Source organism: Bubalus kerabau, chromosome 17 (assembly GCF_029407905.1).
Source record: "Bubalus kerabau isolate K-KA32 ecotype Philippines breed swamp buffalo chromosome 17, PCC_UOA_SB_1v2, whole genome shotgun sequence".
Taxonomy (NCBI): domain Eukaryota; kingdom Metazoa; phylum Chordata; class Mammalia; order Artiodactyla; family Bovidae; genus Bubalus; species Bubalus kerabau.
Window position 1 is genome coordinate 13660615 of NC_073640.1, and position 15447 is coordinate 13676061.

The following is a 15447-nucleotide window of genomic DNA, read 5'->3' on the forward strand; positions in this document are numbered from 1 at the left end:
CTGGCCCAGGGCATTCACTGAGTCTTTCCACAGGACTTGGTAAAGTCCTGATCCCTATTTAACTTAATGCCACTGCCTTCCTACCCACAGTATTCCCCCTTGTGCATACTTGACCTCAGCTACCCAGGAAACGGAGCCCAGCCCCCATCCCATCCCTTTCCAACCTCCGGGAATCTGGGATACAGGACAGCCTATGCCAGCGCATCCTTGGTGTCTTCTGAAAGACTGCCACCTGCCATATTTTTGTGAAGAAGGGATGGCCTTTGACCATGCATGAGTCTCCTAGGGCTGCTATAAGAAAACACACAGACGTAGTAGCTTAAAAGAATGCAACTGTGTTATCTTGTAGCTCTGGAAGCCAGAAGTGCCAAATGGATGTTAGGGGCTAACATCAACACATTATCAGGGCTGTGTTCCTGCTGGAGTTTCTAGGGGAGAGTCTGTTTCCAATCCCGGGGGGAGCCCACATTCCTTGGCTGGTGGCTGCATTACTCTGACCTCTGCTTCTGTCCCCCTTCCCTGAGCCCCCTGCCTCCCTCTTATAAGGACCCTCATGATTACCTCGAGCCCGCTGGATAATCCAGGATAATCTTTGGATTTTAAGATCCTTAACTCAATCATATCTACAAAGTTCCTCTTGCCAAGTCTATAACATATTTGCAGGTCCCAGGGATTAAGATGTAGATATCTTTAAGCCCAGTGAGATCCATTTTAGACTTTTGACCTCCAGCACTGTGACGTAATAAATGTGTGCCGTTTCAAGCTGCCAATTTTTTGGCATTTATTACAGGAGCAACAGCAAACTAATACAAACCCTAACTGGGGGAGGGGCAGGCAGGCAACAAACCAGGCATCAGAGACACTCACAATTTGTTGAGGGAAAGGTCCTTCCCAGGCCTGCCAGTACTTGCTTCCAGAAGTTAAGATCCATCCATCCATGTAACGTACGCTTACCAAGATCTATTCTGCCACAGTGGTTGCTCACTTGCTGTGTGACTGTAGGCAAATCATTTTCCCTCTCCGTGCCTCAGGAAAGATTGGGTAATGATAGTCCTTACCTCACAGGGTGATTATGAGGTGTGAATGAGTAAATGCATGGGAAGTGCTGACTTCAGAGCCTGGCATACGGTAAGTGCTCAATGAGAAATAATTTCCATCATCTCCGTTATCTATAATTATAGGAGCTCAAGTCTCCTGATAACAGAGCATGAGAAGAGCAGATCCTAGGGTGTTGCGAGTGAGCAGAGGAGGCAAATAAACGGTGGTGGGCTGTTAAGTGATAATAACTGACTTTCTGGTGGGGGTGGGGGGAAATGCTGGTTGGTAGCATTTGCCTATTACTGCGGTGTCAATACTCCTATCACGAGACTTCATGCTGACAACAGAACATCTTGGCTCTTCTAAGCCTGTGCCTCTTTGCTCCGTGCATCACAGCACACACAGCTCACCAGGTGGCCAGGGACACTCTCCCCAAGCAGGACCCCCTGTTAAGCCTTGATGGGCAGGTGGTGAGTTTATGATGCAAGAGAGCAGACAGGAAGGTGGGAATGAAAAATGATGGGATTCTCTACCTTGCCGAGGGCTACAGACTTTTCCCTGGCCTGGGGGAGCCATTGGTGATGAAAGCTGCGGTTCTCCACACTGGAATGTTTTAGCATCACTCTGATGAAGTTGTAAAAACTCCAATGACTGGACCACGTCAGTGAAATCAGAACTTCCAGGATTCATATGCATTTTTTCAGAGCCCGCAGTAGCTCACTCAGATGCTTCTGGAGGCAGTGTAAACTGACTCTTTTGTTTCATTTCGGTTTTGACTGGCTTGCTGGATATTAGTTCCCTGACCAGGGATTGAACTCATACCGCCCGTCAGTGAAAGGGTGGAGTTCTAACCACTGGATCACCAGGGAATTCCCCTCGTATGACCCTTTCAAAGGGCAAGTTGGGACTATTGACCAAAATAAGAAATTTGAATGCCCTCTGGCCCCCAGTCATATGTCTAAGAATTTATTCTGCAGATATGCGTGTATATGTCTGCAAAGACCATATAAAGATATTCATCACAGCATAGTCTGTGATTGCAGCAGATTGGAAATGACTGAAATATTCCTCATTAGGGGGTTGGTTAATAAATGGTGGTCATAAAGGCAAGAAAAAACTCCATCTGTTAGAAAGAAGCAGAATCTATACATACTGACATGAAAGGGCCAGCAAGACAGGTAAAGTGCAGAGTGCAGATCATTTTCAAAGCACTAGTTTGTTTGAGGTAGACAAGAAGGGTGGGTGTGTGTGTGTGTGTGTGTGTGTGTGTTGAATAGAAAATGGGTAAAACTTAGAAATTGGGGTTGCCTCTGGGACAGATTGAGGGCAGGAGGAGAAGGGGGCGACAGAGGATGAGTTGGTTGGATGGTATCACCGACTCAATGGACATGAGTTTGAGCAAACTGGGGGAGATAGTTTGGACAGGGGAGCCTGGCGTGCTGCAGTCCATGGGGTGGCACAGAGTCAGACATGACTGAGTGACTGAACAACAACTGAGGAGGGAACCCCAGGGTTTGGGGAAGGGGTGAAATAGAGGGGAAATTTCCTTTTCTCTATATCATTTTGTACTGTTTGATTTTTAAAAACCATGGATGTGTATTGATTCAAAAAAACTTCTTCTTAAAATTAAAGTAATAGGCATCTTGGTGCCAGGGGGAGGAGGAGCCATCTGAGAAGAAGGAGATCATTTATCAGCACCCCCAACCCCCACCAATGGAGTGACCAGATCAAGGTCTTTATGCCCCGGGGTCATTCAGCATGACCTCATTGGGGAAACTGAGGCAACCAAGTAATCTTTTTTAAGGACTTGAAGTAAAAGCACACTCGGATCATATCCCACATTCTGAGAGTCCCAAAGTCAAGGGGCCTCCAGAAGCCAAGAGAGATGACATGAGGCAGGTTGGGTGGGGATTGTGGGGGAACCAAAACATCAGTCACAAACGTGGAATGTGGGTCCCATATTGTGGGATCTTTACACTTTGAAGGGAGAGCTGTAACCCTGATTTTTATGCTCACTCTCTCACGTTCTGAATGTTGCCAACTCATGAGAAATTTATCAAGTGCCAGCAGATATGTGCATATCTGCTGACCCGGCAATTCCGCTCCTAGGTGTATGCCCATGAGGACCGTGCACATATGCTCACCAGAAGGCATGGGTTAGGAGGCTTGTCACAGCGCTGCTCTAACAGCAGCAAATTGCAACCCCCACCAACAGGAGAGTGCGTAAACAAACCATGCGTGTTCCCACAGTGAAATACCACAGGGCAACAAGGGTGCACACACCACAGCCATCTGCAACGACTCGGAAGAGTCTCCCAGCCATTACGCTGAGTGAACGGAGCCAGACACAAATGAGCAGATACAGTGAGACTCAAAAGCAGGCAAGACTAACCCATGGTAATAAAAGTCTGGAAAATGATTGCCTCTGGGGGTGCATAGCGGGTTCTGGGGGCTGATTACAGTGCGTTAAACCCATGCAAGTAATGTGTGTACTTTAGTATGCATGTTGTGTTTAATTTTTATAAGTTAAAAAAAAAAAAAAACACCATGGAGGGCCAAATAAGACATGTCAGTGGGCTGGATTCAACCTTGGGCTCCCAGTTAGGACCAGACTGTCATAGCAAATGGCTTTGGAGTGGCCAGGTTTTCAAAGCCACTCTAGCCACAGAACCTCTGCTTTTTGTCAGTCACCCCTGAACCCTGCAGTTACGCCCAGCTCTGTCTCTTCTTCAACCAGCCTCCCTCCCATCCTCGTGGGACTCTGAGGAAAACTAGAGAAAATTCAGCAGGGAAGGCTTACCTTTTCCCTCCCACCTCCCTTTTACCTTCCTTTTCTGAAAGGAAGAAGATGATTGGACTAATGACAGCTGCTTCAGCTTTCTGTTTAAAAAGATGGCTCAAGATGTAATTATCCCCAGTGAAAGATGCAAGCTCTTCTGGAAAGCAAGTCTGCCCTCAGGCAGTTTGCTGAAGTTGTGGGGACAGTTTCTGCTACAAAGTAAGCACGTGCCATTGCTTCTGAATGCCAGGCAGCTGAGTCCTTTCACTTGGAGGAGGAATCGCTCCCCCTCCCCCCAAGGAGACAAGATGTTTTATATATTTTGATTGGGAGATTACAGAACATAACAGGGGCTGGGGTCTCAGCTCCCCTCACCCTCCAGGTGCTTGTAACTTTTTATTATGACATTTTAAAAACAAGCAGAAAAATTGCAAGACTGGTACAATGAACATCTGTATTCCCTGCCTAGGCTCATAACTGCTAGTATTTTGTCATACTGACTTTATATATGAATATATATATATTTTTTCTGAAACACTGCAAAATGAACTACAGACACTATGGCAATTCACGTTGAATTCTTCAGCATAGACAGTCAGAAAAATAATTTTATACATAATCAAAAAACTCATCATCACACCAAACACAATTGGTAAGAATTAACAAAAATTCCCTAACATCAGCTGATAGTCTGTAATCAAATGTCCATCTCCAAAATGTCTTTTATAGTGTTTTTTCAGACCAACATCCAAAGAAAGATCACATGGCATTGGTGGATTATGTTTCTTTACTGTTTCAATTTCCAACAGTGTTCTGTTCTCCCCACTCCTTGCCCCAACCCCCCATGACACTGTTTTTTTAAAGTGATCAGGCCAGTTGTTGGCATAGACTGTTTGCTTCTCTTTCTAGATTTACTGCATGGTTGCCAAGTGTCCTTCTCCCCCTACTCTTTCTGGAAATTAGGTCTAAAGGATTGATAACATTTGGGTTAAATAGTTTGGGCAAAAATGCTTTATAGGTTAGCTCCAGATGCTTGGTGCACCACCAGGGATGATGCCAAGATGTGGGGTGAGTGGTCAGCACAGCCAGTCAGACGAGGCTAGAAAGGGAAACGGGAGTCAGAGAGAACATGGCTTTGAATGCTGGGTTGGCACTTGGATCTTAAATCAAAAGGCCTTCCAGTTATTAAAAAAAAAAAAAAAAAAACACAACTCAGGAAGAATATGACCAGATCTGACCTGGGGTAGGATGCAAAGACCAGATGAAGAAAAAGATGAGGCAGGGACCCCAGTTAGGACACCACGGAAAGAGGGCAGGAGGCAGAGGGCAAGGACCCGAACAGAGTAGGCAGGCAGATCTAGACAAGATTCAGGAGGAGGTTGGCAGGAGGTGCTTGGGGAGTGGAGGAGTGGGAGGAGGCTACAGTGACCCCGAAATCTCCAGTTGGGTGACAGAGCAGATGGTGGGGGAGGGGGCTGTAGCCCAGCTAGAAAGCGATGGAGGAGTTTAGGGGAGAGAGGATGTCAGCTGGAGCTTGCTAGTTAAGGGCGCCCAGGTGCAGGTGTTTGGGAATTTGGGGCCAGAGCCCCGTGAGTCTCGTCAGACGCTCCCCACCTCCCAGGACGCCCCCCACCCCACCTCCCAGGAAGCGGAAGTGGCCCCTGGAAGGGAGGACAGGAGGCAGGTGAGGGGTGATCCAGCAGGCCAGGCTGTGTGGAATTTCCTCTGGGTTCCAGGAGATGGGAGGGAGGACGCGGAGCAGCTGGCGAGCCTGGGAAGCCTGGAGGGCCTTCGAGGGAAAGTTCCCGGATGAGAAGCCGGAAGTGAGTGAGGATTGGCCTTGAAGGAAGCGGAAGCGGGCTGGAACTGTGAACTCCCTTCCTGGTCACGGGGTCCTGGCCAGATTTTCCTCCTGCCAAGAGAACCCCCGGGAGAGCCTGAGGACCACCCCCCGGCCCCCGAGGGCATTGTATGGGGACTGAGGCCCTTACAGAGTTCCCAGGGGATTCTGAACAACAAACAGCCTGGCCGAGTCTGTGTGGCCTGGCCAACAAAAGGACCTCGGGGGTCGCCGCCCCTCGTCAGGCCGCAGGTTACGTCCTGTAAAGGGGTGAAGGGGGGGTCTTAGAGGGCCTCTCCTGCACCCCCAACCCCCCGGGAACATTGGAACTTGCATAGCCGCCCCTAAGACGCGTGCTCCAAAGCCTCCACAGAGAAAGATGCTGTTCCAGGTTTGTTCGGGGGTCACAGGCCAAGCGGGCTCTCTCTTCCTGCTGAGCATCTCAGCCACTCTGAAGTGAGAAGGGTCTCTGCTAGACGGGGCGGGAGTTGCCTGTGAGCCCCCCCCAACTTCTTGCTCCCCGTTGCACCCTTTATTTGACAGGCCAGCTCTCCACCCTCTGTGGTTGGGGATCTCTGCCTGGTAACCACTGGGCTCTTGGGTACCTGGCAGGACAGCCAGGTAGCTATGCAGAGGGGAATGGGCTGGAGTTTTGGTCGGGTCCACAGCGCGTGGTCCGTTCTCCCCAGCGTCATGCTGCAGGGGTGAAAATGCCAATGGCAGGAGCTGAGAACTGGGAGCCCAGGAGGCCCCTGTTGGCAGTTGGGAGCCTCCAGGGTGGGCACAGGGAGGGAGAGAAGCAGGCCCACGGTCTGGTGGTCTGACCTTAGGAGACCTCTTCTCCTGGAAACTCCAGCTTCTGAAGTGTGCCCAACCCCGCCCCACATCAAAGATATGCTTTGCTTTGTGCAAAACCATTATTGTGGTTTGGCAATCTTTTGACAGGAAGGAGCTTATTGATTTTAGGATGGGTCTGACTCCTTGGTGTGCTCTGTACGTGATTCAGATAGGCATCTTCAAAATGGACAAGAAAGAATCAGGTTTGTTTGTTTGTTTTGGCTTTCTACTTTATTCATTTTTTAAAAAATTGGATGATAATTGCTTTACAGTCTTCTGTTGGTTTCTGCTGTACAGTAATGTCAATCAGCTGTAAGTATACATATATCCCCTCCCTCTTGAGCCTCCCCTCCCACCTTTCCTCCACTCCACCCTGACAGACTGGTGTTGATGTACTGAAATATTTTGGGTGTGACTGGTCAGTGAGCAGATACAAATGTTAAGCATCAAAATCTATATTAATAGCAATTGTCTTTTCCTCATGATTTGGAGGCTTTGTTTTCAGAACTGTGAATGTTTTAGTTGGTGTATGAGAACCTTGAGGGTCCAGGAGCCTTGGGGGCCAGAAGGTTCTAGTTGAACAGGGGAGTTGGGGGAGAACTTGGGGCCTAGGAGAAGGACTGGGAGCCCAAGGTCTCTGGGAGGACAGTGGCAAAGGGAAGGCAAAACTCACGTCCAAGTTCAGGATGTCAGGATAGGAGCAGTTTTAGAGGAGGGAGTCCCAGTGTTCCAAGGACAAATGGCAATGTGAGGTCATGGTGGCAAGGTGCTCCCAGGACTCTCAGTAGGAAGATGACGAAAAGCTTGAGAGACAGGCAGATGGATGCCTCTTGGTCCTTTCAATATCACACCACAGCCTCGACCAACAGGCCAGCCGGGGAGTTATTTATATTTAATTCTCTAAGGAACCTTGCCTTTGTTCGACTTTCTTATTACTATTCATTAGGGTCCAGATTCTGAAGTGAGCATTCTAACCGGCAAATTTGTGTCTGGTAGAGATGAATATGATTTCTCTCTGCTAGCAAAGAAACCCACGAGGACGTGGTTGCCTTGCCCTACAGACGGCTCACTGGTTTTGTATCTCACCCAGCAATCTTATCTCGATGCTCTTAGGTACCTGTAAACACTAGGTCCTCAGGTACTTCTTGGATGTGCTTCACAGTCCCCTTGTTAATGAACACAATAGGTTTTCTATACATGTTCATTCTATATTGCTACAAAAGCCTTTTAAAAAAACTTATTGAAAATTATGTTTTGATGCCCTTTCCTAGCCAAACTTGCCTGCCAGAGCCCCAGGCATGGTAGGCCCAGGGAGCTGTTGGGACCTTTAGGGAATTTTTGGTTTTGTGCTGCCTTGATGCAAGCGGAGTAGCCCAGAACTCAGCTCAAAGTTTGTTTAGGTTGATCTGTATTTCCAGTTACCAAATTTTGTTCCAGGACTCCATTGCCATGAAACAAACCATCTCAAACTTAGTGTCATAAAATAATGAGCACTTAGTTTCTTTAGATTAATTCTTACTGGAGTGTAGTTGATTTACAGCGTTGGGTTAGTTCAGGTGTACTGCAAAGTGAGACAGCTATTCATATACATATATCCGCTCTTTTTTAGATTCTTTTCCCATACAGATCATTACAGAATATTGGATAGAGTTCCTTATGCTCTACAGTAGGTTTTCTTTTTCCCCTCAGATGTTTACCTTTTTTTATGGAAAAACTTAAACCCATAAAAATACCAATATGCAAACATAAGCAGTTGTATAATGAACCAGCATTTACCATTACCCATTAACAATTAACAACTATAGTATACAGTAGCTTCTAATTACTTATCTATTTTATATGTAGTAGTGTGTATATCGGAGAGGGCAGTGGCACCCCACTCCAGTGCTCTTGCCTGGAGGATCCCATGAATGGAAAAGTCTGGTGGGCTGCAGTCCATGGGGTCGCTGGGGGTCGGACACAACTGAGCAGCTTCCCTTTCACTTTTCACTTTCATGCATTGGAGAAGGAAATGGCAACCCACTCCAGTGTTCTTGCCTGGAGAATCCCAGGGACGGTGGAGCCTGGTGGGCTGCCGTCTATGGGGTCTCACAGAGTCGGACATGACTGAGCGACTTAGCAGCAGCAGCAGTGTGTATATGTCAGTCCTGGTCTCCCAATTTATTTGTCCCCCAACCCCCAAGAACACTTTATTATGCATAAGAATGAATCATGGATTCTGTGGGTCAGGAATTTGGATGCAGTGAGAAGGGCTAGTGTCTGTATGATGTCAGTCGGGAGAACCAGAGCCTGGGGAGACTTCAGCATCTGGGGCTGGCACCTGGGCAGGGATGGGCAGAAGGCTGGGCTCAGCTGGGACACTTGGCCAGAGCGCCTCCCAGGTGGCCCCTCCAGCATGGCGGCCTCCGCGAGTGGCTGGACCTTTCATTGCAGCTCAGTGCTCCTGTGTGCCAAGGGGAATCTGCATGGCCTTTATGACCCAACTTCAAAAGTCACATGGCATCACTTCTGTTGTACTCTATTGGTCAACGCCCTCACAAGCCCGCTTGACTCAAAGGAGGCAGCATTGCCCCGGCCCTCAATGGGAGGGCATCAAATGTCGTGGTCATGTTAAAGCTGCTACCGATCCTTTAAATTTCTTTGTTCTTTGGTCATTTGATGTCTTGTAACCTCTCATGTCTCATAACAAACCAAGAGGCTTTGTCTGAAGCCAAGGAAAGAGAAGAATTCAAATTTAATCCTTGTTCCCAGTCCTGACTGTCATCCTTGAGGTTTTTATCCAGTTGTAATATCTTCTTTTCCTTGGTTTCTCTGATCATGAAGGTGGAGCTTCCAATTAACAGAGGCCCCGGGTACTCAGAATAGCAAATATGCCTGTTGATGTAAGAGAATATTCATGCTACATTTGGTAAGTGAAAAAGGCAAAGGAAAAATAAAATGGAAGAATATCTGTCAAGGTGCTAAATTGTTATCTCCAAATGGAAGGTTTAGATGTGATTTCTATTTTGTTGTTGCGAGTAGGTAGTTTTTTCTTTTTATACAAAGTTCAGTCATCATGTGGAGATCAAGCTTGCAGACTCTGAAGTCAGACCATCTGTGTTCAATCTCAGTTCTTTAAACTTCTAGCTTGGGCAGATTACTTTGCCTCTCTGAAATTCAGTTTCCTCATCTGTAAATGGAGAAGGCAATGGCACCCCACTCCAGTACTCTTGCCTGGAAAATCCCACGGACGGAGGAGCCTGGTAGGCTGCAGTCCATGGGGTCGCTAAGAGTCGGATACGACTGAGCGACTTCACTTTCACTTTTCACTTTTCACTTTCATGCATTGGAGAAGGAAATGGCAACCCACTCCAGTGTTCTTGCCTGGAGAATCCCAGGGATGGGGGAGCCTGGTGGGCTGCCATCTATGGGGTCTCACAGAGTCGCACATGACCGAAGTGACTTAGCAGCGGCAGCATCTGTAAAATGGGGCTAACAGTAGGCCAGTGAAGCTACCTCAAAGGTAGGATTATTGTAGGATTAGATAAGACAATGCATGTATCCAGCATAAAATAAGCAGTCAAGGTTCAAAAGTATTCTTAGTGGTATTATTGCTAGTAACTCTATAAAAAAGATAACTGATCAAAGGTTATGCAATTATACAAAAAAGGCAAATTATAGAATCACAGAGAAAGTTTAAAAAAGAAAATAACTGGGTCTTGATTGCTTCTGATGTCCTCACAACAGTATCTTATGCTTAAGTGTGTGTGTGTTTTATCACTGGGGAAAAAAATCTCATAATTTGCTCTCATGCCTTTTAAGAGCTGTTTGCTCCAGACATATTCTGCCTTCCTGGAGATTTTGAAAATCTAGGGCAGTGATTTTCCTTAGAGGGGAATGAGAAGGTCACTAGAAAAGTGTGCTGTCCCGGGGATCTTCAATATTCTAGAACAAGCACTCAGTCGGGCAAGGTTGAGAAGCTAAAAGCAATAAAATAATTGACCTGATTAAAAAAAAACAAAACACTGCAGAAGCATTGTTCTCTGCTGGAACACAAAAACATTTGTTATCCTAAAAAGAAATGTTTCTTTGACTGGTTTTGCTGTCAGCAGAAATTTTGCCTTTTGTGCCCAATACCCTTCCTAGCTAAATAAATAGGAAGGACAGACAGAACTATCAGTTGTGTATTTAGAGCAAGTCTGGTTGGACAGACAGCGCTGCGGAGGTGGGTGATGGTCCACTCAGACCCCCCCCCCCCCCCGGCAATCTGGGCCTTGGGAGCAGGGCTGGCCTGGGTCTGATGTGCTGAGATTGTGTCTTGCTTTGTTGCAGAGGGTAAAGTTGGGTTGGAGCTGGAAGTTTGTCAGTTTTGTTCCCGGCATAAGGACTGGCATGGAATGGCCATACAGTGGCATTGGTTGGATGGATAAATAGAGGAATTAAGTGGACTTGGAGACATTTCCTGCCCCCTGAGCTTCTGGGTGGTGTGCTTGGGAGCCATGTGCCTGCGTGCTTCATCATGTCCAACTCTTTGCAGCTCCATGGACTGCAACTTCCTCTGCAACAGCCAAGCTCCTCTGTGCATTGGAATTTTCCAGGCAAAAATGCTGGAGTGGGTTGCCATTTCCTACTCCAGGAGATCTTTTTGACCCAGGGATCAAAGCCACGTCTCCTACATTGGCAGGCAGATTCCTTATCACTGAGCCACCTGGGAGCCATGACCAGAATCCAAAGAAAAGGACAACATTTTGGTCATTTTTCTGCACTCCATATAGGGTTTACCTGGCTGACAATAAGAGTATTTATTAAGACCCACCATCTCTTCCCTAGAAATGTGCTGGCATTGCCAAAAATAATATTTATTTTATTTCAAAAAATTTTCCATGTTTTCTAAATTTTCTGGAATGAGCATGTGTTGTTTTCATATACTCATACAAAATTTACCACTGTGTACAAGGAAGCCAAGTGCACATTCTCCTCTTAACAAAGAATCACTGTTCTTACTTTGTTGTGACTATTTCTGGATCCTTTTTGACACATTTTTCATTATATGCTAGAAGGCTTGTTGCACTCTTTTTCGTGACTTCAGTTAGCCCCAACAGCAGCTTCGAGATGAGGGCTTTTCATATTGTCTTTTTACAAATATGGCAACAGAAGCTCAGAGAGGTTAAGCAACTTGTCTGAGGCCACACAGCAGTCAGGGGCTTGAGGGTCTGACATCAGAGTCCTTGCCTTAAGCACCCTTCTATACTGCTTCATCCTTGGAAACATAATATAGCAAAATTAATTTGCAAGTGTATTTTTTGTGATTTAAAAGGCAGAGTCATTTTTTTTTTAATGGGTAAAAGTAAGGATGTCAGCTGACTGATAGGTGCAGAGGACCTGGTGACTTTTCTTGCAGACCTGGCCCAGGTGGATTCAGAGTCCTAGCTCCAACAGTCCAGGGATGCCCAGGAGGCTAAAGGGCAGAGGAATGGCTCTGCCTTAAGTCTTGAACCCCGGTGGCCAACCTGTGCTCACTGTCACTTGGAAGTCTTTCCAGAGGGTCAGCAACCACTTTGATACCATCAGGATCTATTCTTCAAGCTGTGAGCATAGAATTTCATTTCTCTGTGGTAAGAGTTTAATTGCTTTCAGTTGTACCATCTTACTCCAGCTGCAGGTGTTGAGAGCTTTGAAGATTAAAGTATGCAGAGATATTAATTATTTAAGGAAAAGCATTTGAACTTGAGACAGAATAAACCTAAATTTAAAAAGCAGGAGGTCCAAATTGTCAAATACTGCCGGCGCACACTTCCTGCTTGACAAAAGTGTAGCTGACACGTTGCGTGATGCTTTATAATTTACTAACTTTCACAATGTAGTTAAGTCTTATGTGATTTGGGAGGTCTCGGATATGATTGCATCACTCCATTCTCATGGATAACGATGCCAAGACCCAGAGAGGTTGAGCATCTGGCCCAGGGTCACACAGCTTCATAGAAGACCAGAACAGGAATTTGACCCCAAGTTTAAAGTTTCTATGATTTTTAGGTCCGCTGTTCCTTTGGGGCTGGTTCAATACAAAAATATATTCATTCCAATAGAAAGCATTCAGTGAGCCTCTTTTTGAATCTAGCTTTTTCTATTCATCATGTATTGATTTGAGGTTGAGAAACAACCATTTGCAGATGTATATAGAAATAAAAATAATCCCATGGTGTCACTGGGGATGCTTAAGTGACCAGAAATGACGCAGAAGACTCGCTGTTGCCTTGGGTAGAACGTGGACTCTTAGTTATGGAATCGGTCGATGGTGACAGCACCATAATGAGGCCATTGAATGAGTACCCAGCAGCCTGATTCCAATCCTTGTGTATGTGGGGAAGCCCGATTTCCATTTGCGCTTAATATCATCAAGCCCCATTGTCTTCCCAGCTCGAAGTTATTAAACGCCTGGCGTTGATGTAATTTTTAGAGGATGTGATGGTAACTGTTGCTTAATGGGGTAAAATTTGTGGTTGTGGTTAAGCATTAAGCATTGGGTAATTGGACAGGCCCAAGCAGAAACCCCAGCTCGGCCTCCTCCCAGCATCACTCAGGTGGAAGGCGTCACTTCCCGAGCTAAGGCTCTGTCCCCTTGTCGCCTCAATGGGATAAGGGTAGTGTCTCCAACATAGCAGTGTCATGCATAGAGGCCTGCCAGGTGCCTTCTGGGTTCATGGCAAGCAATCAGTAAACATTGTTGCCAAGGGTAGTGGCCTTGTGGGTGTGTGCATGTACATGCATGTCTTTTAAGCTAGAAATGGGATCTCAGGGACCTGACATCTCATTTCCATGGAGTGCACTGATGATTCTAAAATCTGGGCAAGTTGTTTACCTTCTTTGTGCTTCCCCGTCTATGAAATGGATTTAACCTAGATTATCTGTACATTTCCTGTCTATGTAAGATATTCTTAGAATCTGTACTCCTTGTGCCAATTCATACAGATGGTAAAGCCTTGCTGGTGGAGAAGGAGCTGGTCACCAACATGGATTGGCCGGAAGGGAATGGGAGACAATAGGGTGTGTTGGGGACTGTGGCGAACTGGGGCAGGTGATTCCCATTCAAAGGGGTCACCACCACTCAGAAACAGCTGCCTGCCGCCACATGGGAAGATGGACTCCACATAGCCAGACTTCCCTGTTTATTCAAAACCAGCCAGAACGTAGATTTTTAACACAGAACTTTTGTAATTTTTGAATGCTGACAGTTAATTTTAAAAAAATGTCAATACCTGACATCCCAAAGAAAACTGTCTGAATGTCCGATTCAGACTTGGCCCATGTTAGCGGCCTGTGGACCAGCTGCATCTCCAGGCCAGCACAATTCCCAGGCAAGATCACTCTGGGGACCGGGTGATCTTTTCTTTTAGTGTTTTCTTTTAACATGAAGACCCAGATGATAGTCTTGCTGACACCAAGAAGGAGATGGAATAGGTCCCTGTTCTTGAAATGGCTCACCTGTTTTTAGCTCTCTGGGCCCAATGTGGTCGATTACATCACCCTGCAGGGCTGCTCTTCTGGAAAAGGGCTTCAGGGGAGCCCCCTAAGTCTTCCTCAACCCCTCGATTTGCACCATTTATGGTGGAGACTCAGACCTCCTTGCACCCACAGAGGGTCTCCCACCTCAGTCTGTTACCATACATTTTTTCATGGTACAGATGAACTTCAGAGTTCTTTGAAGTGTTTCTTTAAAAATTGTATATAAATACAAATATATCTGTCAATTACATAGATAAAAATATGCATATCCTAAAGTTTACTATTTGAACCATTTTCAAGTGTTAAAGAATTTAAGAAGTGGTTTAAAAAATTTTTATGTTCTGTAAAATCAAGTATGTTCACATTATTGTGTAACCATCACCACCATCCATCTCCAGACTTTTTTCACTTGTGAAACTGAAACTCTGTCCCCATCAAATGGTACCTCCCACTTTGCCCTCCCCCAGCCGCTGGCAACCACCATTGGACTTTCTGTCTCTATGAATTTGACTACCCTGAGTACCTCTTGTGAGTGGAATTGTATAGTGTTTATCCTTTTGTGTCTGGCTTCTTTCACTTAGAACATTGTCTTCAAGGTTAATCCACGCTGCAGCATGTGTCAGAATTTCCTTTTTAAAGGCTGCATGATATTCCATTGTATGTATGTATGTATGTATATGCCACATTTTGCTTATTCACTTGTCCATTGATGGACACTTAGGTTGGTCTTTTGGCTGTTGTGAACAGTGCCGCTACACACAGGGGTGTGTAAATATCAGTTCATTTTCAGTACTTTTGGATATATACCCAGATGTGGAATTGCTGGATGATGTAGTAATTCCGTGTTTAATTTTTTGAGAAACCTCCCTACTGTTTTCCAAGCAGCTGCAACATTTGACATTATTTCCAGCAGTGCACAAGGGTTCCCATTTCTCCATATCCTCACCAACACTTGCTGTTTTCTGGTTTTTGACTTTTAAAATTTAATATTAGCCATGTTAATGGATGTAGTGGGCAGCTTTTTTTAAGAGCTCAAAATAAAGGGAAGAGGATAAAACATGAGGAGCCTGCAAGGTAGAAAGTCCTTAAGAAGAAGTGGTGTGAAGGGCTCCATCACGTGTAGCAAGTGCTCCAGAGCCACACTGTCCAGTAAACGCGAGCAGAAGCCCAGTGTCTCTATTGCATGTGCTCATGTCAAGCGCTTGGTTGCACATATAGTGGCTGCCATCTTGGACAGTGCAGATCTAGAACATTCCATCATCACAAGTTCTGTTGACTGGCTCGCGCTGCTATGACATTCACAAAAAAGTGTGTACACAAGTATATCTCATTTTGATGTTCAGGACTCCAGTACTGGCCCTGGTTGGTGACTTGATCGAAGTTATGTAGCATCTGGGTAGCAGAATTGAAAAGGGAGTCCCTCCGATTCCTGCTCCAGTGTCCCCTGTTCCCTTCCACTTACCATAAAGTC

General features: G+C 46.0%; 1 protein-coding gene across 1 annotated transcript in view; it reads left to right on the forward strand.

The window, feature by feature from the left end:
- Window positions 1-5915: 5915 nt before the first annotated feature.
- The window catches only part of WFDC1 (WAP four-disulfide core domain 1), a 63217-nt gene continuing 53685 nt past the window's right edge, over window positions 5916-15447 (forward strand). The window contains exon 1 of the mRNA XM_055552240.1: window positions 5916-6048. The gene's annotated coding sequence lies outside the window, so the exon portion shown is untranslated. The remainder of the gene's footprint in view (window positions 6049-15447) is intronic.